Below are 27,949 nucleotides of genomic sequence, written 5' to 3'. Positions count from 1 at the left end.
GCCCTGCCACCAGTAGCAAGCTCATAGCACAGCGGTCTGACTGTTCCTGGCAGGGTGATAGTCCCAAGTCTCTCCAAAACCATCTGTCCCACAGCATCCATTCCTTCATTTTCTGTGAGGGTCCCACAGGCACTGATTCCACAGGTGCTCTAGGGCTGGAGCACCCACCAGGAAAAAGTAGAGGGTGCTCATAGTGTTGCCAGGTGTCCAGTTTTGAACCAGACCATCCAGTATTTGAGCTTTGTCTGGGAAACAAATTGAGAAAATACCAGACATATAAATGTCCTGTATTTTCTAATTAACTAAGTTTTATTATTATCATGACTATCAGTACGTAGTTGCGTACTGCCTGGCTGGTAGACATGCTCACGCTGCCACAGGGTGCCGAGCACCTAGGTTACCAGATGCTCAGGCAGTACGCAACTACACAGCAGAGGGAGGGGCGGGGGTGGGGTTGGGGCAGGATGGAATCCCTGGGGCCGGACTCGCCAGTGCACCCCACCGGGATGGGCAGCACCCTGGGATCTGCGTGTGCCCGGGCCAGCCCCGCTCCCCGCCAGCCGGTTCCCCCCCCTCCCCGCAGCCAGTCCTGCTCCCCCTGACCCTCTCCCGGCCCGCTCTGCTTCCCACCAGCTGGTTTCTTCCCCCGCTCTCTCCTGACCATCCCTGCTTCCTGCCAGCCGGTCCTCTCCCCAACACCAGTCCCGGTCAGCTCTGCTTCCCCCCAACTCCTTCCCAGCCAGCCCCGCTCCCCTCCCAGTCCCCCAACCCATCCTGTTCTGAGATCATATGTGTCTGATATTTTTTTGAAATTCATCTGGTAACCCTAGGTGCTCAGCACCCCGTAGCAGCTGAGCACTCCTTTCCCCCACCTTTTGCCTGCCATCAGCCTCATTGATCAACTTCTCCCGCTCCTTCCCAGCATCCCCCACTTGCCACAGGCAGCTGTTTTGCAGCATTCAGGGTACTCTGGGAGGGAAGGGTGTTAGAAAAAAGAAAATGCCCCCCCAGTAAAAACGTTTGGCCAGGCCGCTCTTGCTATTGTGGGCTGCAGTACTCCTTGGGAGAAACCGGCCGCACCCTTCCTGCATACCATTGCCTTTAGAAAAAGGGAAGGCGTGAAAAGGGGAAAATAGCCTCAGACTCTCCCACCCATCACCTTGGCATGAGAACTGCGGGGCGTACCTGGTCGCATGAAACCTGCTCAGTTTCGGCCCAACCCCTGGGACACAGACCCTCCACTTGGTGACCATTGGGCCATATATTGTAATATGCAAGCGTGGGAAAGCAATGTGCAGATTTGGGAATAAATATCCATCGCACAGTTCGCTCTAGGAGGTCTTTGCAACACACGTACCACCGTGCATGTGCTTTCTCGCATACTTTAAAGCGCTGCCGGCCTGATCAACCGACCAGCCACCTCCCCCGACTCTCGGGCGTAACCAAGGTCTTCGCAACCGAACCAATATCTGTGAAATGTTCCGTGTGCTGTGTAAGTTGGTATGTATGATTTGATTTTTTCTTGTTGTATAAGCTTAGTGTTGTAGTTGTTTTGGGTAGTACATAGAGTTTGTAGTTATCACTGTTATTTAATTAGTGTAGCCGGATATTTTTAGACTAGAGACTATTCCCCTTGCCATTCCCATCCTTATATCTCTGACACGTTTAACTAGAAATCATAGAATAAATACTGTAAATTCATTATTAACACGGTCTATTAAAAATCTTAGAATTAATACTATAAATTAATCACTGTCATAAATAAATATTTTTTATTTGATAAAACGGTCCACCTGGTTCTGTCCTTCCCCCCTTGGGTATGCATCATCGGACCTTTGATTCTCGCAACAAAAGGGAGAGGACTTGGGGGAAGAAGGACCTGGGCAGGAAGAGCCCAGATGGGTGAGGGGCAGAGAACACTGAGTACCTCCTGATTTGAGGGGGAACCTGGTGCCTATGAAAGGTCTAGTATCCAGTCTGCTGCCTCCAAAAAAAGGCAGAACATGCATAGCCTAAAAGATTTTACTCTTTAATTAAAGCAGCACTGACATGTTTTTCTAAAAGTAAATAAGTTTATCAACAACGGAGTCTAGATTTAAGAAGGAAATGGGAATTAAAATGGCCACCAAAAAATAAAAATAAAAGATACGCTTCTAAGTCTAAATCTTACCTAAAACCAGGTAAGTACCTCACCATTGTCTGTCATTCTTCCCTCATGGTTGCCAATCTTTAGCCAAAATCCCCACTTGGCCCACAAAAGCTCATCACCTAATAAACCATCTTGTTAGTCTTTAAAGTGCTACATAGTCCTGTATTGTGTTTCAGCTACACCAGACTAACACGGCTACATTTCTATCACTATTTGCTATGTTAATCATCTTTGTTCTTCCTAGGAGGCAAATCAGTAAGGTTAAGCACATACTAAAATACATAGCAGGATTGATCCCATACAGAACAGACACCAAAAGAGGAAGACTGAAGTAGAATCCTTAATAACAAGCTTACTACTCATCTGAGGTGCTCCCACAGTTAATGCATCTGACGAAGTGGGTCTTTGCCCACGAAAGCTTATGCTCCAATAAATCTGTTAATCTATAAAGGTGCCACAGGACTTCTCATTGGTTTTGCAGATTCAGACTAACACGGCTACCCCTCTGATACTTGTCCCCATAGTTAATTGCATTCACGTCCTCAGGCTATTATCAAACCCTGGCTCTCATTCTAGAGCAACTTATACACTTAACCACAGAACATGTGTGGAAGTCTTTGCAAGATCAGGGCCTATCAAAGTAGCTCTGTTTAAAACTTGAACGCCCACTGAATCCTCAGTCTCAAGGTTGGGTCATGTAGTCCAACAAGATAGCTATGAACAGAACGCGGATATTCTGTATCGTTAGTTAATCAGAGGAAATGTACCCTGCTATGTATAGAGGCAGATGGCCGCAGCATGCTTTCATGTGTAGTCAGGAGTTATTAATCTATGACCAAAAGAGCAGGTGGCTGTCGATTATTGTAGGAGTATTCCACCAATCATATGACACCCTAGCAAAGAAGCTCAATACATTTTTATGATTTCAGAAGAAGAATCTGCCCAACTACACTGTAATTGCACTATTTTAGACAGTAGTAAGGAGTACTGGAAATGCTACATCCCACTGACTTCTGTCTCTCTCATTTTCCATTAAAAAGTATTTGTTTGTATGTGTGTGTATTCAGTGTAGTAACTACACATGCAGTCTGTATTACAGGAGTGTCTGCAGAGATTGGGGGCCACTATGCTAATTACTGTACATACAAATAAAAGGGAGTTCATTCAATATTCAGCATTGCTTATGACATCAACAGAGCAGACTGAGGTAGTAAAAAAGTAGTAATATTATACAGGGGTGGCTTGAGGCGGGCTGCGGCAGCTGGCGCCCCAGGCGGAATGCGCGATCGGCACCCCCGCCTGCTCGGCCATCAATGGCATGATATCATCATTGGCGCCCTATACTCACGGGCCGCCCCTGATATTATAGGATCCCCATTGTACAGACAGGGAACAGAACCAGGACATATCGTCAGTTTTTCTAGTGCTTAGTCACCACGTAGGCACAAAAAGTTACATAGCCAGAGTTTCAGAAACACGCACACCCCGCAGCCCCCATTCACACACACACACACACACACACACACATATGTACACAAAAATCGACACAGGAGGTCGGGAGCTGAGGCAGACACTGAATCCAGTCCTCCTGCTCTCCAGTCCAGTTCTGAAATTGCAAAGCATCGTTCAGCTCTACCGCCCACTGATTTCAATAGAAGCAGCAACTGGGCCCAACATACACAAAATCCATCATTTAACAAATTGCTACAGTAATGCTTGTGATTTTACAGACATGTAACTCAAAAGTTAAGTAGGAAATACAAGTCATATAAGTGCTATGCAGATGTGCTATTGTGCTAAGCTTCCAATTAAAAATACGGTTGAATGCAACTCAACTATATCCCACTGCAAATAAAAATTGTCCTTAAAGCTGTTGTGTCTTTTCGTGGTCATTAGAAACAGCTATGCTAATTTGCACAAGGGGTTTAGCATGATTTTTAAATCCTGGCATACAACCATTGGCTTTTTAGTCAAAAGGAATTTTTCAATTTTAATTCAGTCTGACTTAATTGTTAACAAAAAACATAGTAAAATTATTCAACAAACCCCCCTGGCAAAAATGGAATCCAGGTGTTCAACTTCAATCTGGATAAACAATCTTTATACCATTAAGCAGAAAAAGGTGGTATGTGAAAAGAGGAAGAAGTATCACAGGGGCTGTCAGGGTAACAAGTTTATCTGATTTATGCATCTGGAGCCTTAATTCATGGAGCTCTAAAAGTCTGGAAGTTACAAGTCATAACTCACTGCTACCACTATCTACCTATTATGCAATAAATTCTGTAGAAGCACAGCAAGAAGATAATAAGCTAAAATGACCAGATCTTACAAGAAACAAGGAGCTAACTTACAACCAGGAATACTATTCTTTAGTATTCTGGGTTAAGTAGCAATTTAATATCACTAAAAACTCATTAGGAAAAAAGACATAGTATTTCCTAAAATGGCATTCTATACCAGATCTGTTTTGACAATAAGATCAGAATGAATTATCTTATTTACAAAGAATTCGCAACTAGCAATAGTTTTCTTTCTAGTGCGACATGGCAGTACTATAAAAGATAATAAAAGGGAGCATTAAAACCCTCTTATTTTCCTTTGTAGCATAAAAATATTAAAATAGTCAAATTTGTGGATGTCAAGAACATCACATAACTAATTAGGTTATAGTTACACATGAAAGGAATAAGGTTAACAAGTGCTTTAATGTAATGGGGGAGAGGAAACAAATATTCATTGCTGTTTTCAAGAAAATAAAAAAAAAATCTTCTGTGACTCAGGGAATTAGTCTTTTGTCTTTTATTTTTAGGATTCATTTTTAAGTCCAGACTAAACAATGTATGTCACCAAAATCTCCTTTGATTCTACAACCCTATGTAATCAAATGCTCAGAAAAGCACCTAAAAATGAAGATTAGCTCTCTCATTTCAGTTTTAATGCAAACGTAAGTGCTTGTGAAACTGACAATTTGTCTTCTAGGGTTTGGGTTGGCCTAAAGCTGATCCAGCAAGCTGATGTCATTGGTACTAACTGGCCATTCTAAGTTTTTAAAGTAAAAACTCAAGCTGGTTTCTTCACAGGAGTAGGGGTAAAATGTATTCTAAGATACAATTACAACCATCACCACACAAAAAGAGACAGCAAACAGAAGAGTTTGAATGATCCTAAAACCCAGTGGACAAGATAAACAATTGATCGTGGCAAATGATTAATCTTACAAGCTATTGAGCACATCCTCTAAAGAAGCTTTTTGATATTAGAGAAGCCCTGTCAGGTTAAAAAGTGTTGTTTTAAGAACTCATATCAGACCATTCAAGCAATTCAAACATCTGTTTCTTTTCATTATTAATATACTAGATTACTTTTTGTTTAGGTCAGCTTGGGCAATGAAAATAGACTCAGTTTCATTTTATAGCAGTCATGAACTAATACAATTCTATGTTTGTATTTCAAATGGTAAGCTTTTGTTCTGCACATCCCATAGCATCAAGAACGTTTTTCAGAGTTCAGATCCTCACCTTTATAGAGGGTTGGGAACAAGGCAGTTGCAGAATATGAACACTGTACTACAGTAGAAGCCAAAGGATTCTACCCCAATTTACACCCCGTGCAACACAACTGGCTTACACTGCATGGAGTAGAAAACAAGGCATAAACTAAATTAAGACACATATCTTTAATTTTGTACATAATTATAAAAGATTTAATTAATGTGTGGCTATTCTATGCCAGATGTATGAAATTTTAAATACTATCATCTTTTAATGAATAAATCTATCAAATTCAGAAAGCTTTTCAATGGATTGTCAATTTCCATTTCTCTCATATCATACAGATCTCTCTATAACCAAACGCATTACTTCTCCTTTTCCTAACACAGAAGCTTGCCAAATGCATTGTTATGTCATCTTTTTTCTTTCCCTAGTACAAACAATGCCAGACACCTTTAGAAAATAACTGCTAATGCAAACACACCCAATAGAGAATGACCTAGCATCATCCACTGAACTGCATGCATGTTTAAAAACACAGGCATCGTTGTAGCGAATTGCTTTCCACGCCCAGCAATTTCACACAGGAACAGTATGAAATCTTGGTGCAGGAGCAGCCTGTCCATATGGCGAACTAGGCTGTCGCCAAGGGCGCCAAGTTAAATGGGGCACCAAATGGTGGTGCAATATCATTGAGGGGTTTGTAGGTGGGAGCACTGATTGCATGGTTCACCTAGGGTGCCAGTTGCTGGCAGCTAGTCTAGGGCCACCCCTGTCTGGGTGTTCCAAGGGTCAAGGCAATGTGACTGCCTTGAGATAGACATTAAAAAATAAACTGAAGATCTGCTAGCTAAAGACATTTTAGGAAAGACATCAACAGGCTCACAGTGTCTGCTACTAAATATAAATCAGCAGTGATGGTTCAAGTTAAAGGAACTGCATGGTCCATTTCATTTACAATCCAGCAGTAATCAAACGATTGTTTTTCTTCCGTAAGCCAAAGGCAATTTTTTTAAGGTCTTGAAAAGGTACATCAGTGTAGCAGTAAGGCAGACAACTTCAGGACCTTTAATTATGTTGACTATTTCTGTCAAGAAGGTCATTTATTAACTACAGCGCCACAAGAGCGGTGTGTGTTGTTCGTCACGTTCTTTCCAGCTATTGATGTTCTTTTACTGAAATGTTTTATACTTGGAGAAGTTGACATTTTCAGCCAGCTAACCAAAGTTTATAGGGGGATTGGTGCTGCAATCAGTCAAACCTCGCAAACTTTAACTTAAATTATTACTACGGATCCATTTGCAATATAGCCTATGGTAGGCATCTACCAGATATAAGAGAATGGATCATCTTCACATCATGGAGTTCATAATCTAAGGACAGACACAAGATGTTAGGCAAGGGAGCAAACACAATTTTCTACAAGATTCATTGTAGGCAGCATTGAAGAAATTTACTTTGTAAAAGGGATGTAAAATTGGCCAGGGTGCCATCATGGATGAGCTCAGGGAGGTTGAGCCATGCATAAGGAGATGTGGGGAAGATGGTACAGAGGCAATTATCTGAGACAGCAAAATAGGTAAGTTAGAAAGAAACATGAGAAATAGCTATGGAGTTCTCTCCCTCCCACAATGCAAAGAAAACCCGAGCCTTTGATGAAACATGAAATTGCTGCAATGTATCAGGGTTTTAGTTCACCGTAAGTAATTTTTATTTGTCAAACTAAACAAAACCTGTGAAATAAATTGTAACACATAGAGCATATTGTCTTAAGGGTTTCTGTACAAGTCCACTGGATAATGTACAATGGGTAAAGAGTTTACCATTAATTACACACTGCTCTCATGAGTTTCAGAGTGGTAGCCATGTTAGTCTGTAACTGAAAAAACAATAAATAGTCCTGCAGCACCTTAGAGACCGACAAAGAATGTAGATGGTATCATGAGCTTTTGTGGGCAAAACCCACTTCTTCAGATTAACAGAGTTAAGGGGACCAGGTTGCAAAATAAGTAGCACAAAAAGAGAGGGAATGGGGGGGGGGGGAGAAAGAAGGGGAAAAAATTGTCAGTGTCCATGCTAAATGAAGCTAATAGAGTGGGTTCTAATTACTCTTAAGTACCCTATGCTTGGCTTTTTATGTCATTAGGATATGGAACGTAGAGGGTAATCCAGTTAAGATCTTTGTTTAAACCTCTATTGTAGGTATCATACTTGTAAATTAAATTAAGTTCTGCACAGCTCCTCTTTCAAGCTGTTTTTTTAAATTGGCTTGTAATAATATGGAAAATTTTGAGATCCATTAATGAGTACCCCGGGGAAGTTAAAATGTTCCCCAACAGGTTTCTGTGTGTTACCTTTTCCAATATCTGATTTGTGTCCATTAATCCTTTATCATAGAGACTGTCCAGTTTGGCTAATATACATGGCAGAGGGACATCGCTGGCACTTGATGGCACAGATCAATTGGGTGGATGTGCAGTTGTATGACCCTCTGTTGTGGTGGCTTATGTGGTTAGGTCCCATGATAGATGTCGCTAGTATAAATATGTGGACTAGGGATGCAGTAGTGTAGTCGATTAACCAATAAGCACAAGCTTATAGCAGTTGGAGGCATGCTGCAGAGAACAGAGTTCAAAATGGCCACCCTTAAAAGGGCAATGCCTGCTCTCCTGATAAAAGGGCAAACTGTTTGGGTTTTTTTGCTTAACAACTTCTTTTTCCCGTCCTTTTTTATTTGTTTGTTTTGCTCAACAACTTTTCCCTGGGAGCTTTTTTTTGATCAACAACATTTCTCTTGAGAATTGCTGCCCTTAAAGGGGTAAGCCTCTTTTTTTCCCCCCCCTCAACAACAAAAAAAAATTGCTGGTGTTCCCTATTAAAAAAAGTATTGTTTGGTGTTCCTCGGTCTGCAAAAGTTTAAGAAACACTGGCTTATCAGTTAATGCTATAGATTACACACATTTCCATCCTCCCTCCCTCACCAGTAAATTTTTTAGCAGGCTGGCCAGCAGCCTTGCTCAGTCCTGGCTTGCGCTGGGTCTGAGACCTACCCCTGCTGTGGCTCCGCATTTAAAGTGTATTCAGAGCCAGGCAGGCAGCCCGGCTCAGTTCCAGCTCACACATGGTCCAACAGCTCAGACCCAACCTAGACAGGGACCGTGCCACCCGTGCTGCTGTCTCTATCAGAGGCAGCAGCACAGGGTGACAGGCAGCCAGTCTGCAAGGGGAGCTGGTTTTTAAACTGGCTTCCCTCACAGACCAGCTTCCACCTGGCACCCTACGCTTTCTGCCTCTGATACAGAGGCAGCAGCATGGAGTGTCAGGGGCTCCTCCAGGACTGAAGCCAGAGTGCACAGGTGCTAGCCCCGCCCCCAAGGACTATAGAATAGTTAACTAACTGATAAGAATTCATGAGGTTATTCGACTATTTAATTAACTGATATTTAACATCTCTAGTGTTAGCAGAGTTGGTACCAGAGTTGACTGCAGGGGTGGGTTCCAGGCGGAGTATGATGGAGGTGTGCTGCGTGGTTGCTGAAAAGAATTTGTTTGAGGTTAGCGGGTTGTCTGTAGGTGAGGACTGGCCTGTCTCCCAAGGCCTGCAAGAGTGAAGGGTCATTTTCTTTCAGGAGGTTTGGCCAGAAAGGCTAGCATATGAGGTCTCTCCTGAATGACAATACTCATAAGCATTATGAGGTGCGTGTACAAGTAATGTTTAAGTAATAATGTAACCAAATTGAAATTTTTTCCCTTATGGTCTTGGGGCAGGGAGAAGAAGGGTCGCAGGCCTAGTCTACTCTATGCCTCTCCCCCATCTAAACTACATAGACTTCAGCTGTTTGTGTAGCTGAAGTTAAGTACTTGCTGCAGTGTCTTCCACATAGTAAGGTAAGCAAGGGCTGCTCTACCGTTGACTCCTGCTACTCTCCTTGTTCTGGTGGAGCACTGGAGTGGATGGGAGAGTGTTGAGAGGCCAATTTATCACCTCTAAACAGATGCAATACATTAACTGCAGGTGGATCAATTGCAGCAGGGTCAATCCAATGCAGTGTAGTGAACGCAAACCCTCAGTGATCACCCATTCAAATGAGGAGTTGTCAAACTGCCAGGCTAACAAATTATGTGCTGTATTGCTCAACTGTCCACTGTTGCAACAGCCCACAGAAGTCAATGGAAAACCATCAAACTATACCCATCAAAATAATTTGGAAGTGAAAAGGAATCCATAATCAAGGGAGCACCCAGACCACAAATACAGATAAAAGATAGATTTAATATGTCACAGAAAGAAAGATACTCTTATCCATTCACTGAGTAGCTCACTTAGGCTACATCTACACTGCACGCTTCTTGTGCAAGAAGCCTTTTGCTCAAGAGTTTTAGCGCAAAAACTTATTGCACGAGCACATCCACACCTCAAAGCGCATTGCAAAAGCCATGTGCTTTTGTGCAAGAGAGCATCCACACTGCATGGACGCTCGTGCACAAGAAAGCTCTGATGGCCATTCTGTGAATGGCCATCAGAACACCTGTGCTTTTTCCCATACGGGTTTGTTGCACAAGAAACCCCTCTGAAGCGTCCACGCTTGCCTTCTTGCGCAATAGCTGTAGCAAAAAAGGAAGATATGCCTTGCAGAAGGAGGTTTACCTACAGCGGTAAAAGTCCTCTGTTCTGCTGTTTTACTTCTGATTTACTTGTGCAAAAGTGCATTTGAGGTGTTGACATGCCACAGGTTTTTGCACAAAAATGGCCATTTTTGCGCTAAAACCTTGCAGTGTAGACGTAGCCACAATGAACAGGGCTCGTCAAATAATACAATCTACTTTCCCATGGCGAGAAGATTGCAACCCAGAAGAGCTGGGTTCGGGTGATCTGCGCATGCGCAGAACGATCTGCGCATGCGCAGATCACCGGACAGCACGGCTGGTGAGCGGGGCTCACCACGGTTCGGCGAGCCCTGACAATAAAGATTGAGCCCTGGCTTCTTAAGGCCAGCAAATGCTGCAAAAAAGACAGAACTTTGGGATGGGAATCTACTTTATTATCTAGGAAATAGAACTATTAACAAGTTTAGGCCATAGTTCATGGTGTAATGTTTTCATTTGTATGTAACTATCATTGCAGTTATTCACACATTTCTATTTTCTTAGGAAAGTTTCCTTTTCTTTTCCTACAGCTGAATTCAATTGCTTTGTTTGATACAGGAGCAGCCGGTTATGGTAAAAGTGTGTTACCCTGTTCTTTTGGAAATGGAGCATCTGGGATTTCTCTGGGTATTCAGTGATCTTTGAAGAAACTTGGTAGGGCTAGGGCATATCTCTTGTCATCAGCAGGGCTGGGATAGCCCAGAGAAGAGTAGCTGACAGGCTGTTATGTTACAGAGCTAACACCCAGCTGGCATAGGCAAAGCTCCCACACACTGGAAGCGGGTGACAATAAGGTGACTCTCTGCCGCGAGCACTCCGAGATACCTCACAGTAACAGGACTACTTTATAGGGAGTGTGTGTGTAGGGGGTGTTAATGATTAATTCTAATTCTAGTGATTTGCAAATATGGAGTCCAAGCTTATAGTTACTCAGACGCAAAACTCACCAAATAGCTCCTCCCCAGCTCCATATGGGGATACTTTTGCAAGCTCCCGGTACCACTAAGTGGGCTAAGTGAGCCCTCAGACTCCCGTTAACAATTTCACTGCCATTGTGGGCTGTATATACTGCATCACAGCACTTCAGTATCAGCATTTGCAATTCTTGAGTCATTGAGCCCAATGAAACTTGTGTTCCTAACTCCCCAAGACACTTCTGAGACTGCCCCCAAGAGTTTAAGTGTGGGTAGGCACTAGGCACCACTACAAATCTCTTCCATGGTCTAATTTTTAGCCTCAGTCCAACAAAGCATTTAAGCATGCGAATAGTCCCTGCTGACTTCAGTAAAACTACTCCCAGGCTTAATGTTAAGTATGAGCTTCAGTGTTTTGCAGGATCAGGAACTAGGTCACTGGCTTCCTTAAAGGTTGCCTTTTCGTTCTGCTGTCAGTACGACAGTCAGCAAACAAAACTGTATTAAAATAAATGAGTCTCAAAATAAAAAAAGAACAACCCACATTCATTCAACATAGCATGTCATATATATTTGAAAGAAAAAAAAAAAAAAAAAAAAAAAAAGAGTAAAATGCTTTGGTAGGGACTACTAACTCCATTAGATAGATAAAGCTTATTTCTTCTGAAAAGAACTGAAACTCATTGTTTTGTTGCAAAGATGGCCCACGTGGCCTTACATTTGTTGATAAACAGTGTTTACATGAAGAAATGTATGTTATTGATGGTTCTCTTGACCTGTAAAGAACTTTTATAACGAATTCCAATTACTACACCATTCACCACACTGATAATATGTCCTGTCTTCTGAGTAGGTATAAGAGACAGGAGGAATCCTGACCAGCACCCGGTGACTAAGGAGTTAAACTCTGGTAGCTAGCAAAGGCGTGGGCCAGGAAACCAGGAGAACCAATCGAGACAGAGTGTTGAAATTTAAATTGGATAGAGATTCTTTGCCTGCTTTCTTTATGTGGGAGAGAAAAACTAGCAGTTGAGAGACACAGTGATTTAAACCCAGACAGGACTACTATGACTCCAAAGAATTTGGGGCTTAGGAGTGGACTGAACAAACAGAAAATTAGTAGGAAGGAAGGGGAAGAGTGAATCTAGTCACGTTCAAGGTAATTTTCTTTATTTTGTGGTTTGGTTTGAACTGCTCTGTGTGAGTCTATGTCTCCCCTCCCCATTTACTACCTTGCATTGTGGCCACAGACTTTTCTCTGTTTTAATTAGTTTTCTTTAGTTGCTCCATAACATATAGCACCCAAGAATACTTTATCAAGTTTATCTTTTGTTTTGCAATAAAAAAAATCACTTTTTAAAGGTGATTTCATTCTTGTGTCCTGGAAGGTCTGTCTGTGTGTATCTGCATGTCTCTGACTGAGGGGTCAGCTACAAGAGACTGCAATTTGTTTTTCTCTTTTCAAGCTGTGTGGGTGGGTTCAAGTATTCACTTGATGGTGACAGCAATTCTCCAAAATCTGGGGGCAAATTTTTTGGTGTCTGTAGAGGCAAGGTTTTTAAGATCTCTTGTGGGCCCTCACCTTCTGCACTCAGAGTGCCAGAGTGGGGAACAGGGCTGACAGCAGGACTGTAAGATGTGGGGAACTAGACCTAAATGAGGCCTTACGTTGACATGTTTTCAGTGATATTTAGACCCCACTGACGTGAAAATGCTTCTGCTTGAGTCAGAAATCATAAATCACGAAGTGGCCGTTTTCCGGATCTTGACAAATGCAGCTTCTCTCTTGGGAGAAAAGGAAATAGGCAGCGTGGCTGAGTGACCTTGATGCATTGAGTCAGTGTAGCAAGTCACAATTCAGTACTGCAAGATTGTGCTGCAGGGAAGATGGCGATGTTATGAAAGTCAGACAACAGGAAGAAGATTGCTAGAGGCATTAATATTACAATAAGACTTTGTGAGAGATGGGGAAATGGAACAAACAGAACAAGAGCCAGGGGAGGAGTAGAATCAGGAAAAAAATATGTAGACAGCCTCTCTACAACACTTACAGTCTTACAGGGAATGCAATTTCATCTTTTTTAAGCATTATAAAGGTTGTTAAAAGTTTATTCAGAACATTCTTGGAAGTCACGGTATGACGACAGTCAAAGTATCAAAGAGAAATGCATCATTAGTATTACACTTGTATGAATGCAGGATAAATTACTCTGAGCAGCTAAAATTATGAACACTAGAGGTAAAAAAAAAACAACTAATGATTTTAAAAGCCTCAAGAACTGTAAGAGCAAAGAACCTTAGTACAATAGAAGGGGAAAGCATTTTACTGTGTTGTCTTTTTTAAAAGTTAAAACCTGTGTTACTAGTTGTAAAAAAAAGTGCATTGTCATATGCATGAGATTGATTAAAGAATACTCACAGGCTATATTTGCTAACAAGTTGAGTGCAAAACTCAGTTTCTAGTCAACAGATGGAAATAATGATCTGAACCCATAGCATCTGCACCCTCCTGTAATTCCTAGTGCTTTATTTTTCCCAACGAATCAGTTTTTATGATTTTACCAGATAGAAGAAAAAAGTGGTTTGGCTATGACAGGCTGTCTTTTTCTGCACATAGGAATGAGCACATTTCCAGTTTATTATTCTCTACTCCTGTATTTGAGAATGAGAGTACAGGCAGTCCCTGGGTTACGCGTATCCGACTTACGAACGGGGCTTTTCTCGCCCCGGAGGACGCGGGTGGCAGGACCGCCCAAACGCGCCACGGTCCCACCGCCAGCATCCTCCGGGGTGAGAAAAGCTGCTCCGCGTCTCCCTGGTCTGCTGAGGGGGGGCTCCCCAGCAGACCAGGGAGACAAGGAGCAAAGCCGTGGAGGACCCGGGCAGCGGGACCGCCCAGATGCGCCGCGGTCCCGCCGCCCGCATCCTCCACAGCTTTGCTCCGCATTTCCCTGGTCTGCTGGGTCCTCCCAGCAGACCAGGGAAACGTGGAGCAAAGCCGCGGAGGACGTGGGCAGCGGGATCGCGGCCCGTCTCAGTCCCGCCCGCCCGCATCTCCCTGGTCTGCTGGAGGGAGGCTTTTCTCAGCAGACCAAGCTTTTCTCGCGGACGCCTGTGGTAGAGCAGCTGGAGCGCTGCCGGTTGGTCCCGCAGCGCTGCTCCTCGGTGCTACTGGACCAACCCGGCAGCACCCCAGCTGCTCTGCCCCAGGCGTTCCCAAGTCAGCCGCTGCTGAAACTGACCAGCGGCTGACTACAGTTTCAGCAGCAACTGACTTGGGGACACCTGCTCTGTCCCAGGCGTCCAGATTCAGCTGCTGTTGAAACTGATCAGCGGCTGATTCCAGGAAGCCCGGGGCAGAGAAACTCTGCCTCGGGCTTCCTGTAGTCAGCCACTGGTCAGTTTCATCAGCGGCTGAATCTGGACGCCAGTTCTGACTTACATACAAATTCAACTTAAGAACAAACCTACAGTCCCTATCTTGTACATAACCCGGGGACTGCCTGTATTCTCAATTAACATATGCATTTAAGTAAGTTGCTTTGCCTTTGATCATAGACTGAAGTTTCCTTACTCACAACAATATAACTAAGCAGACAGAATGATTCTAGCTGCTTTCAGTTGTGAATTGTAGTGGGTCCCAGCCCCAGTCTTTCACTGTGAACTCCAGTAGGGGTTCAACTTCTCTCTAAGCCCCTCCCCCCCAACTCACACACACATTCTATAAAAGTTCCAGGGTCCAGCAGGGGAAAGAAGAGGGAGAAGGAGGGGCACTGGGCACAGGTGTAGTTTGACTTCTATTTGGGGGAGGCAAGGACCAGCAGGGCTCTGCACAGTATGGTCCAGGTAAGGAATGAAACCTCCACTCCCTGACTCACCTCAGCAGGCTACTCTGGGAGGACACAACAACAAAAAATTATAACTGGAGGTGGTGGGGACTCCTAGTTCAAAAACTTTGTAAACCACCCAGGATGCAGGGAGAGGTGTAGCTCAGAGCGCGGGGTGACAGGAGAGCTCCCCCTAAGGTGGCTGCTCCCCAAGAACTGAGCCATCCCAGAGGTGGGTCACCTGCCAAGGTAGCTTTGATCAGCTGCATGAATAGTTGAAGTAGGCAGGGAGCTAAGGAACAGCCACAACCTGGAGCAGCACTGGATGGGGGAATGACACAGCTGCCTGCTCTATGGCACAGCCAGCCAGAGGTGCACCTGCCCCACACTACCTGGCTCTGGCTTCCCACTTACAACTTGGTTAGAGGTTAGGGCCTAAGGGGAACTGGGGAAAGAGGACTGGAGCTGCCCTGGGACTGCCCCATGCTAGGTAAGGCATTGCAGTTTGGGGGAGCAACACCCTTGTGCCCCTGCCCATAAGCCAGGCAGCAGCAGGACTCGGGTTCTGACCCTGAGCCCCAACATGTTTGCAGATGTCAGATGGGGGTGGCAACAGGACTCCCAGCTTTAGACCCTGTGGACCTGGGGCTGCCAACTTCTGCCCCATGCTACTGCTGGCTTCAGATGAGCACAAGAGCTCCTGGTTTCAGCCTGTGGGGAGTGGCCACTGGGTTTTTCGATTCTGCCCTGCACTGCAGCTGGCTTTGAGGGGCGGGGGGAGCACTTGGCATCAGCCAGGGGCCCTGAAACCTCCTAAAAAGGTCTCAGTGGTCCATGTAAAGAAACTGCTGAACTAAATAACTCTACAGTATTTTCCTCCTTGGAGACTTTATTTTGAGGTGATTCCTTTAGGCTAGGATTAACCTTGTACCTTCCAAGCAACTGTCTCTGTGGAGACATTTTGACTTCCCTGCTGTAGAGCATGGGTTCCCAAACTGGGGTGTGTGCCACCCTGGGGGAGGAGGGTGCGAGGCGACCCAGCCTCCCCCTGCCATCAAGTTTTGCTGCCCTGTTCAGTTCCTTTTTTTTTTTGCTCAACAAGTTTTGCTACTATTTGGGGGGGGGCATGAGAGTTTTTCAAAAATTAAAAAAGGGGGGTGTGATGCCAAAAACCCTGCTGTAGAGGCATTTTTTCCCCTCTCTTGTCAGTGAGAGGGTGAGTCAATCAGTTAGTGATCCCCGATTCAGATTCAATCTCCATCCTGATTTCCAGTGCAAAATGAGATAACTCTTACTTTCCTTGTACACAAACCTTTCAGGGTTTTCCAGTTAGTAATGAATTTGAAATGTGAGGCTTGGATTCAAATGCCGCAAAATTTCAAGGATGTTCAAACTCTGGGATATTTTGAAAGGGTCTTAAAGTATCGGTAGGAGAGTGGGGGAAGCACTTCCAATGTTTTGCTTAGATTCTGAGATGCCGGAGAAAAGTTTTGTTTTGTTTGTGTGTCCCAGAGACGGGAACACAAAACAAAAGAGGTCCCACACTGGAAATTAAGAGGAAACCAAGAAGGAGCAATAGGTCTAATTCTCCTTTGGTGTACACTGGCATGCAATCATAGAAACGTAGGGCTGGCAGGGCCTGCCAGAAGTCATTTAGTCCTTTCTCCACCTCCCCATGCTGAGACAGGATTTAAGCGTACTTAGACCATCCAGGACAGATGTTTATCTAATCTAGTCTTTAAAACTGCTGACTATGGGGATACCACAACCTCTTCAGGGTAATCTGTTCTAGTGCTTAACTATTCTTTCAATGTAAAAAGTTTTCCTAACATCAAATCTAAAGACAAGTCTACACTACAGACTTGAGTCTACCTAGCATAAATCAACTTACCAGGCACCCCAGTAATTACTGCAATGGTTCGTGCCCACACTGCCCTTTTGTCAGTAGTGCAAGTCCTCATCAGAAGTACTTCCACCAGCTGAAGAGGGGCAGCATTGGAGCACTGAAAGCACCAACTCCCAGCTCCCCACCAGAAGCAAGGCATCTGCCCAGGCTCCTGACTCCCTGCCAAGAGCTGGGCAGCCACACAGGCTCCCAGCAAGATCTCTGTGCTCAGAGCCTCATGTGAAGTTATTATGCAGATATAATAGGACATGTACATTGGTGGGACCATGACTATCAAATGTGCACGTACTTAAATAGGGCAACATAAGTTGCCTTCCTTTGACCTAACTCTGTAACGTAGATCAGGCCTAAAACTCCTTAACTAAAAACTGAGTCAGTTAGTTCTTATCCTACCTGCTGTGTAAATGAAGTATGGTTGAGCACTGTCCCCTTTCTAACATCTTTTCCATATTCAAAATAGTCTTAGTCTTCTTTAGTCTAAAAACATGCCCAATCATTTCAACCCTGGTCTTGATTTCCAAATCTTTTATCGGTGTTGTTGCTCTCCTCTGGATTTGCTCCAATTTGTCCACATCTTTCATCAAGTCTGATGCTCAAATCTGGACACTGTACTCCAGCTGAAGCTTACATGGTGCCAAATAGAGCAGAAAAATTACTTCCTTTGTCTTAGATAGAATACCCCTCTGAATTAAATTTGCCCTTTTCATAATAGTGACAGATTATGCATTCAGATTGATTTTGCAATCTACTATATTGCCCAAATTCTGTTCTGCAGTACTACTTCCTAGCTAGTTGTTCCCCATTTTGTATTTGGGCATTTGATTTTCCCTTCCCAATGTACTGGTTTGCACTTGTCTTTATTTAAATTCCATAATAGTGATTTCAGACTAATTCTCCAGTTTAATCAATATTTTCAATTCTAATCCTGTCCTCCAAAATGCTTTCAATCCCTTCCAGCTTGTCATCTTCTTTTATCCATCATCAAGGACATTAATCAAAATATTGACTCATACTGGACCAATAAACTAGAGAGAGTCACGGGGGATTGTGTCAAAGGCCTTACTAAAGTCAAGTCATAAACACAGCTACAATATATTGAAGTCAGTAGAGCTGCACTCATTTTACACTCACTAAAGAATAAGATCTGGTCCACTATCTTTCGCATACCTTGAGGAAAGTACAGGAATGTAGGCAGGGGTTGATTATTTTCCATTAAACAATGGAGAACAGTCCAATACCCAGTTCAGGACTACAAGATAAGATCAACCTACCAGCTTGTGGCCTGAGCCATGCCCTTATGCAAATGCAAGTTTCAAAATATTGTCAAGCATAATATCAAGCCAGCTAGACATTTTTCTTTTATGTAAATTTATGGAAATTCAAGTAATGTATTCTTTTCAGAATGAATAAATATTACCACTCAAACAGATAGCAAGAAGTCAGAAACTTATCTCTAGATTGTAAATTTCATATTTGAAAGTCTAAATTTTTGGAATGCAAACACAGCTCTATGCAGAAAATGGAGTTTTCTGACATCCTGGGTACATTTATAATGCACACAATTGTTTTATATGCTTTGATGTTTTAGAAACTGCACTGAACTACCACAAGCTCTGGCTTGTGGATAGATGCAGCATCCATCCATGCTAGCAAGAGATGCATCTGCTTATGAACTGCACGGGGCTCTATCATATAGTAAAACAGCAGAAGTCATTTTGGTTTTCATTTTAGAAAGTCCCCACTCCGGGCACGTTAGTAATACTGTGTCTCAGTTCAATTATTTATTTTTAAGCAACATAACTATTAAATCTGATCCTCTTCACATATTCAGATTAATGCCTTAAGGTTTATACCTAGAGGGTCCAATTCACCATTATTCTGCATTGTGTGTGGTAAACCAGTGCAAAGTGAATGCCAAATGGGCATTAAACACAAAGCCAAGAGAATGGTAGCATTGTACTTTCCATTGGCAGCAATGACCAAAGATGGCAGGGCAGTGGGGAAATGAGCGCACAATTCAGAGTACCCATTTCTACATATTTAATTACCTTGCATAAATCAGATGTCCATTCTCTGCGTGCACAGAATCTACATGTAAATGTTGAGGGCTGCTTGCACAAACTTCCAATTAAAAATTTTAGAGCATAGTTCACATTCCTTGCAAACTTGTTAACTTTTAAGCAAGTTAACTTTTACCAAAAACAAACAAAACAAACAAAAAAAAACCCCTGTAGCCTCTTTTGATGAGCTCTGTTTAAGAAGTAGTGTTCTCTGAATACTCCTGAAGTGTATTTAGGACAAAATGCTACATTTTTAGTTGTCTTGTGTGCAGGAAGCCTCCTGCTCTTACCACCCCACCTCCTCCCCACCCACTCAGCACATGCGCAAGACTCAGATCTAGCACACATTGAAAGCTTTACATATAATTCTACCAGTTAAAATCATGGTGCAGGAAAGGACTGGGCAAACAGATCTTTCACTTTGCTGGCAGGTTGAGGGGGAGACTATTCCAGTATTTTATACTAAGAGGATCAGCTTCAATAACACGTCTACACAGCCGTTATTTCGAAATAATTTTCCTAGCATCTACGCAAGCCAACCACTATCTTGAAATTAATTCAAAATAGCAGAGGGCTTATTTTGAAATTGGTAAACCTCATTCCATGAGGAATAACACCAATTTCAATTTCAAAATAAGCCTTGTGTAGATCCTTATTTCGAAATAGAGGGCCTCCAGCCCTTCCCAGGGTGTCCTGCTGGCCACAACTAAGAAAACTACTCTCCCTCCTCCCCTCCCCGGAGACCTTAAAGGGGTAGAATCTGTCCATCGTGCCTGTGTCAGCTCCAAGCCTGCCAGCCCAACAAACAGTCTGTCCTGCCCCTGACCCAGTGGTCCCAATATGAGCCAGCAAGCCACCAGCAGCCAGCCCTCCACCACTCCCCAAGAGCAGTCTGCCTGCTCCCAGGAGCCTGCCAGGGACCAGAAAAGGTGGGTGCTTTCTTGGTTCAGTGTGGCGATCATGGACCTCATTGAGGTTTTTGGGGAATCATCCAACATCCATGATCTCCGCACTAGATGGAGGAATGTGGCTGTCTATGGCAGGATAGCTTCCAGCATGTCCAGGAAAGGCCACATCTGCACCCAGGAGCAGGTGCAGATGAAAATAAAAGAGCTTTGGCAGGCATAGGCCAGGGCCACAGGGGGCAGCTCCCAACTAGGGCCACACACACCAAGCTGCCCCTATTTCAATGCCCTGGACTGCATCCTGGAGGGTGGAATGATCCATGCCCCCCAGGTGTTTCTCAATCCTGGGTCAGAGGACCCTGACCAGGGCATCGAGGAGGAGAGCCAGGAGCCACAGCAGACCAGACAAAGTGTGCTGAGCAGCCAGGACCCCCGGGCCACCCTAGCAGAACTGTCGCCAGTGTCATCTGAGGCCAGGGAGGCAACAACGCATGAGTGCCATCACTGTCAAACAAGCAGGGAAACCTGAGAACCAGCTGTCCAGGGAGGGTCCCTTTAAGCACAGGCCTCAGTTAGCCTTAGACAGCAGCCACACAAAGTAACTCCTGACCTGATGCGCAGCCAAAACTGGTTCCAGCCAGCCTTGAATACAATTCAGTGTCCACTGAATGTGGACGTGCTATTTCGAAATAGCCAAATGCTATAACTATTTCAAAATTGGATATTTTGAAATAACGCTGTAGTGTAGACGTGCCCAGAGAATGGAGCTCTGGAACAGGAATTTGAATCCAAGTTTCCTCCTTCCCTGCTGTATGCCCTAACCACTATACTATAAATTATAAAGGAGAGTAGTGCCTCCTCCCCTGTACGCCTCATGAAGCTAAGCAGCCCACCTCCACATGGGAAAAACTATTTGACAAGTCAGTGCCAAATTCACAAATACTTTCAGGCAAACTGAGTATTCTCACAGCACCCAGAACTATGTCCCCGTTTTGTCCTGTGCCTCCAGCAGGAATGACTCTTTCTTGTCTCTGTCACCAGCAGAAATGGGTCCAATAAGAGCTGTTACCTCACCTACCTTATCAGTCTCATATCCTGAGACCAACATAGCTACAACAATGCTGCAAACACTCACCTGTTCAAGGCATGGGCAAGCATCATGGCCGCCCCCAGCACTCCCTAAAGCATGCTGCCTGTGCGGCCTAGACAGGTACAATGCCCCAGGCATCTCTACTCCATTACTACGGCTCCTCAACCCACCCCAAATAGCAATAAGCCTTGGAGAACTGTCAGGTTACTCTCTGAAACTGATTTATCTTTTTAGTAGCAATTTCTTATTTCTCATTGCTAAGGCCTCATTTTAAGCCTATTTTATGAATGTTAAAATAGGTGATTTGGGATAGGTGTGGGGAGGGGGGGGGCTGTCACATTTTAGAGATTACCTAAAATCAAGACCCAAACTTCAGCTTGTCCAAAATTCAGATTGTTTGGATTCTTTAATCTGAGCCGGCCCCCATAGGAAGGCTGGCCTGAACTGTAGTGCTCCAGCAAGCTCACATCCAATGTCATTTAGAATCCGACATGACCTGACCAGCTGGATCCAGAAATGGGCCCACGGACTGGTATAGTAAACTCATAATTTGGGGGTTTTATCCAAGCCTTTGGATTCTAAAAGAGGCCTGGCATCTGTCTTGGATCCACAGGATCAGTATTATGCCCTGGCTTTGGAACAGTCCTTTGCAGGAATACCATTCGAGGCACCAAAGCCACAGGGGTCTCACAAGGGGCACTGAAACACGTAGGCCAGAACTGTCTGATGAAGTTATGCCAATACACACAGGCTGAGGGTCTGGCCCTGAGTATATTTAGAATGATAAGTCATTTTCCAGATGGAAAAAGATTGTCTGGGTCAACATTCCTTTCTGTATTAAAGCAAGTTCTTTCCAGGCCCGTGGGTGGGCTATTGCTGAGCATAATTGTAGCACTGAACTCACTAACTCATTACATTTTGATATCTTGAGTGAGTAAGGAACCACATTATTCCAGATTCTTTGCCATTATTAGCCATCTTCTTGAATTGTGTTTTACAGTTCATTCTGTGGAAAGGTTTTTTATTTAGGAAAATATACATTTATTTAAAAACCAAAAGAGGGAATAGATGAAGTCATTCCATTACAATGTCCAAATCTTTTCTCTTTTCTGCCCAGTCCCTCTCTTTTTCTGAAAGCCAGTCGCTGAATCCAGACAGCAAGCTATAAAAGATCCATTCCTCCTGGCAGAATATGGCTTTCCAGCAGACTGCAGAGACACTTGCATTTGAAGTTTTCAAGTTACTGCCTTAGGGTTTTCAGAGCTTGGGCTCCTAATAGGCTGCCTTAGATCTCTGGATGTCATTTTCCATCCATGTCACCTGTGAGTCTATAGAATCTGTGCATTTTATCTATGTAAGGATAAGATCCCCTCTTCTCCCTCCCACCCTTTGAATCAGTGTGCAAGCTTTCAATGTAAACTATTTTCCCTGTGATTTTGTTTTGTGATACCTGCTAGGCGAGATAAATATTTTTGAACCTATTTCTTAACAATAAAAAGATATTCTCTCACCCAGCTTGTGTCTCTAATCTCCTGGGATGAATATGTCTACAACAACAATTATTTTCTGTGGCTGCTTGAATATATATGAATGTTATCCACGGACAGACAGATCCTGCTAAGTGCTAAAATTAAAATCTGCAGTCAGGCCCAGATCAGCACTCCAGATCTGAGTACTCCTGTTCTACTCCATCTCTATAAAGTTCTGAACCCAAGGAGATTCAATCCCAGAAAAAAAAAAAAAAAACTTAATTTCCAGTATTTGGAGAGGGAATTATACTCCACATAACCTACCTCCATAATAGAGGGGAGCATATAAACCCGCTAGCATATTATAAACCACCTCTTTAAAAAAAAAAAAAAAAAAAGAGTAAATACTGAATGTTCTAAAATAGTAGGAATTAAGAGGATACTGACACACTACTCATGTTTCCAAAAATGTATCTGTCCCTAACACACACACAAAGATTTACAGGCTGTTATAAATAAGTACAAATAGTTTCAGTTTATTAAAATTCCTCCTCTTTGACCAGCTGCTTTTTTAAAAAACTGTAGTTAGTAATTTTTCTAGACAAGACACAGGTGGAAGCTAGACTTTGAGATGAGATCTGTTTGCAATCCAACATCCAGGCTATGTTGCAGGCTTGCACCCACCCACTCTTGCGCAAGTAAATTTATAGTACGGCGTGATAAGAGAGGGCTCCTTGCACAAGAGTTACTCTTTTTTCTCAGGTGTAAGCCCTCTTGCTCAGGAGCTCTTGTGCAAGACGGCAGTGTGGATGCTCGGCAGGGATTTCTTGCTCAAGAAACCCCTAAAATGGCTAAAATGGCCATCAGAGCTTTCTTGCACAAGAGAGCGTCCACACTGCCATGGGAGCTCCTGCGCAAATGCACAGCGTGCACATGGCAGTGTGGACATTTTCTTGCACAAGAACCCTTGCACAAGGTGTTCTTGTGCAAGAAGCCGCCAGTTTAGACATAGCCCCATTGTTGGTAGAATGACCACAGGCTAGAAGACTGAGTCAGTACTGAGCAGTATGATATATTGGCATGTCTCTGATGGTCAGAGTAGTATCCCACAGGTGGAAGTTAATCAATTCTATTCTATTTTATCAGGGCGGGGGGGGGGGGGGGGGGGGGGGGGGGGGGGGGGAAGGAAATCAATTATGTCTACTCAATAATAACTTAAAAGGATTTTTGCATCTCTCAAGCAGATTACCTGGTCTAATACATAGTAGTTTGATGTAATCAACTTTGACACAAATATATGTTTTTGTTAGACATTTAGAGAGACAGATTTGAAAACAACAAATATAGGCTAGAAGGCCTTTATATATGCCACATAGTAGTCAGAAATATTAGCAATTTTTTGATAGTATAGTAAAAACAAGGAAAATTCTGTCCAATTTTCATTTGAAGCTAAAACTGAAAGGCATTTTTTATTTTTCAGGCAGAAGTGTCACAAAATGGATGCACCTAACATATACAAAATAAAATCCTGTTAAAACCTTGAGGGTATATATTTACTTTACTTTGGATTTCATATATTTGCAAAAATAAAATATTGTTAAGAGCATTTTTCTTAAAGCTGTCAAAGAAATAACTTAGGTTCTATAACAAATGTGCAGATGATGAACAGCATCATAAAATCAAATTGTCCTGTGGCATCTTAAAGGCTAATAAAAATATATATAGTATCATGACCCTTTGTGGGCAAAACCCACTTCTTCCGGTGAGTTTGAGTGGGTTTTGCCCACAAAAGCTCAGGATACTATCTACGTTTTTGTTAATCTCTAAAATGCCACAGGAAAACTCGTTTTTAAAGTTACAGACTAACACAGCTACTCCTATGAGACTTTTTGAACAGCATTATGCCAGCTTTAAGCAAGCATCTACTTAAACTAACAGCCCACTACCATAAGGTTTGGCCGGGCTTGCTTCCTGTTGCTTCAGATTTTTTTTTAGTAGCACAATTGTAATAAAATGTCAAAAACATACAAGGAAGGATAGTCATAAATAATATTAAGGGACTGATCTATTCCTGACTCCGTAACACTTTCCTTGTGACCATGGGGAGGCGAGACGTGGATTTTTCATAATCTACAGCACTGCAGGTGCCCAGTGAGAGGCACTATAGTCAGAATTTTCAGAACTGCTGAGCACAATCTCTTTCCCTCCACCCCCCTCCATCAACTTCAAACATCAGTATTGTACATTAAATCTCTCACTGATGGTTTAAATAATGCCCTCCAAAATGAAGTCTACAACAACCTTAATCTCATCCACTACTTCAATATGCTTACATTAAACTATAAGATATATCAATTAAGTAATTATAAGGGAGGACTAGAAATGTTTTCCTGCATCACTAGGATACCACCCCTTAGTTGCAACCCAAAATGGGTTTTAACATATATTCCTTACTCCCTTTTGAAGAAGAAATATAAAAGGCTGCCAGCCCTTACCTGGGTCTCCTTTTCCTATGGCAGTTTGTGAAGGACTCCATATCCTGGCATACACAATATCAACCTCCCACATCACACTGCAGCCTCTTCACTTTCTCTTTCTGACTTCTGGCTATGTACACACTTCCCAGCATTTTCTGTTTCCCACTGATTCTTCCAACTACTTCTCAGGCCACCTCACCACATTTCTCTTCTTCCTTCCTCCAAACTCACCAATGTACTGCCTCAGAGCTGCCAAGGTTTGCACAGCTGAAAGCACTGCATTTGATGCCAAATTATTTAATGAGCTAATGTTCCCTTTTGCTGAGAGTTGGTAGCAGAGATCTCTGTGGAGGTCTGCTAGAGGTCTGTCTGGGAAACAAAGGGAATATTCTGTGGCCTGGCTGAGGGAAAGTGGTGCAATTATTGAGGCCCTGGGGCCCCTCACATTGCTTCTTCCCTTCCCTACTACGGCTTTATTCAGATCCAGCAGAGATTGCAGCCTGAGGGGAGGTTGATGGGCCATCCTGCTGCCCCCTAGCCAGTCTCCTCAGTGGCAGACCTTTAGGTGCTGGTGAGAGGAACAGTAGCAGCTGATAGCAGCCTGGTGGGATAGGTGACATTCAACCTGAACTTTACAAAATTGTGGGAGGGCTGCCAAATGCTCAACAGGGTTCTTCCCCAAACCCTCATTTCCTTCTTTCCTGACTAGCTCTAGAGTGGACTATAGCCTCTCCCCCAGTTTCCCTCCTGGTTGCCCACATCACCCTCTCCTATGCTTTTCTTCGCCTGTGTGTCCTATTGCTATGCCACCACATGTGGCTAGCCCTGCTGTCCCAGCTTCTCTCACTTTCCAAACACTCAGGCTGTGCATACATTGGCGCAATCTTGCGCAAAAGTGGCCGCTCTTGAGCAAAAACTTGTTGCCTGTCTACACTGGCCACATGTTCTTGCACAAGTAAACTGACGTTCTAATGTATGAAATCAGGGCTTCTTGTGCAAGAACTCTGACGCTCCCGCTCAGGAATATGCCCTTTTGCGCAACTGTTCTTGCACAAGAGGCCAGTGTAGACAGGCAATGTGAATTTCATGCATAAGAAAGCCCTATGGTTAAAATGGCCATCAGAGCTTTCTTGCGCAAGAGAGCTTCTACACTGGCATGGATGCTCTGTGTAGATGCTCTCTTCTGGAAGAGTTATTACAGAAGAACTCTTCTGCAAAAGAGTTTTTGCATGAGAATGCGCCAGTGTAGACGCAGCTTCAGGGCCAGCAAGTGAGGAACCTAAGCAAAGAATTGTTTAACAAGCTGCAGACTCCTGCAAATCCACAATAGGCCTGGCAGGCCAGAAAGAGCCTTGCAGTTTATAGAGGGTAGGTGGGCTCAGAGAGGCTGCTCAACTCTACTGTTTCTAACTCTTTTTCTCAGGCAGACAGAAATTAGGGAGGAGAGGTGGAGAGGGAAAGGTAATGTTATCACTAGAGTTTGGGGGGTGAGGGGCACCCTGCCCTGTAATTACACACATACGTGATGCATGATCCCTTCATTGTCCCTTTTGTGAATTATGAGGGTGGAAGGGAAATTGTTCATTTCTACCACAGGTGACTTCAGAAATGGTTCCGGCATGGGTCAGTCACTGGAGTATCTGGCCTGAATTGGAGGGCGGGGCAGATGGCCAAGTGGTCTGTTCCCACGCTGGTGTTTGGAAGACTGGTAGTAAAAGAAAACATTGCATGCTAACTAGCAGCAGATGACACATTAGAATTTCAAACATGCCTGGTCACACTAGCTCAGAATTGAGCCATTTTTTTTATAATTATGTATCTAGGTTTTTATACAAAGCTCTTCAGCATTGTTACCAAGTGCCACAAAAAAGAATTTCCTACAAAAGAAAAATAAATAAAATTCTTTAATAACAAATACTGGCCTAAATCACCAGGGCACGATAGGTCATTTGTGAAGCAGAAGTTTGTATTTTATATATCTTGGTGATGGCTAACACAATAACAGCAACAAGAATATTTCTGTGCGAAATAAATCAAATGGGAAGGGTGTGAGAAGAAAGAGTCTTATTACTGCTGGGGAAAATGTGTCTAAAACTGTCTTTTAAAAGTCACTTCATTGTCAAACATGGTGCGATTTGAATGTAGGGAGAGGGAAAGCAAGTCATATTCCTTAGGGACATTGAGGTAGAAAGAATAAATATAAACAGAGGTTTGATACAAACGTATGAAAAGCTGCTTAACTTGCCTTAAAGGTAACTTCTGCTTTTAACTGCATGACCATCAAGTGTACTCATCATCTTCTGACAGTTTTACACACATGAGTAAAAAAACAATTGATTTCACATCTACTGTAATATTATTTTTCCTTTGTATTTCTTTCTAATGATGAATCAAATAAGCTTGAATATTTAAAAGTGAAAACTGTCAATTAATGGTTTCCAAAAAAGTTATAGAATGAGGATTATTTACTACTATTTATTAGGTGTTTTGCAATAGTGACCAAGAGCAATAGCAACGCAATAGCCCAATCATGGACAAGGATGCCCTTGTGCAAGGAGCTGCACAAACACAGCACAAAAAGATAGTCCCTTCCCAAACGAGCTTACAAACTAAGTATAAGACAAGAGATGATAGGTAGAAATTGACTGGGGCCAATATTTTTTTAAAAAAGGAAATTATTATTTTTTCAAGCAGTTAGAGGCGGAGGTAGCAAAATTTATCAGATTTTTTGGGCTGCCTTTTTTGCCCATTTTTAATAATAAAACCATTGACTTGGTGACTGCTGACATTTTTAAATGATGTCTTCTGTGTAAATATGCTACCTTGGCAAGTGGTCTTGTCATAGATCAATGAGCTTCTGAGGTAAAGGTGTCACAGACCATAAAGGGAACATAAGAGTGGCCATACTAGCTAAGACCAAAGGCCCATCTAGCCCGGTATCCTGTCTTCCAAAAGTGGCCAATGCCAGGTGCCTCAGAGGAAATGAGCAGAACAGGCAATCATCAAGTGATTTC

General features: G+C 43.3%; 1 long non-coding RNA gene across 1 annotated transcript in view; it reads right to left on the bottom strand.

The window, feature by feature from the left end:
- Positions 1-25,193, bottom strand: part of LOC142830854 (uncharacterized) — a 48,115-nt gene extending 22,922 nt beyond the window's left edge. Inside the window, exon 1 of the long non-coding RNA XR_012906382.1 lies at positions 24,954-25,193. This is a non-coding gene — a long non-coding RNA (uncharacterized LOC142830854). The remainder of the gene's footprint in view (positions 1-24,953) is intronic.
- Positions 25,194-27,949: the final 2,756 nt, after the last annotated feature.

The sequence above is a fragment of the Pelodiscus sinensis genome, chromosome 10 (genome assembly GCF_049634645.1).
Source record: "Pelodiscus sinensis isolate JC-2024 chromosome 10, ASM4963464v1, whole genome shotgun sequence".
Lineage (NCBI taxonomy): Eukaryota > Metazoa > Chordata > Testudines > Trionychidae > Pelodiscus > Pelodiscus sinensis.
The sequence above is the reverse complement of the archived record's forward strand: the minus strand, read 5'-3'. Positions and strand labels throughout refer to the sequence as shown.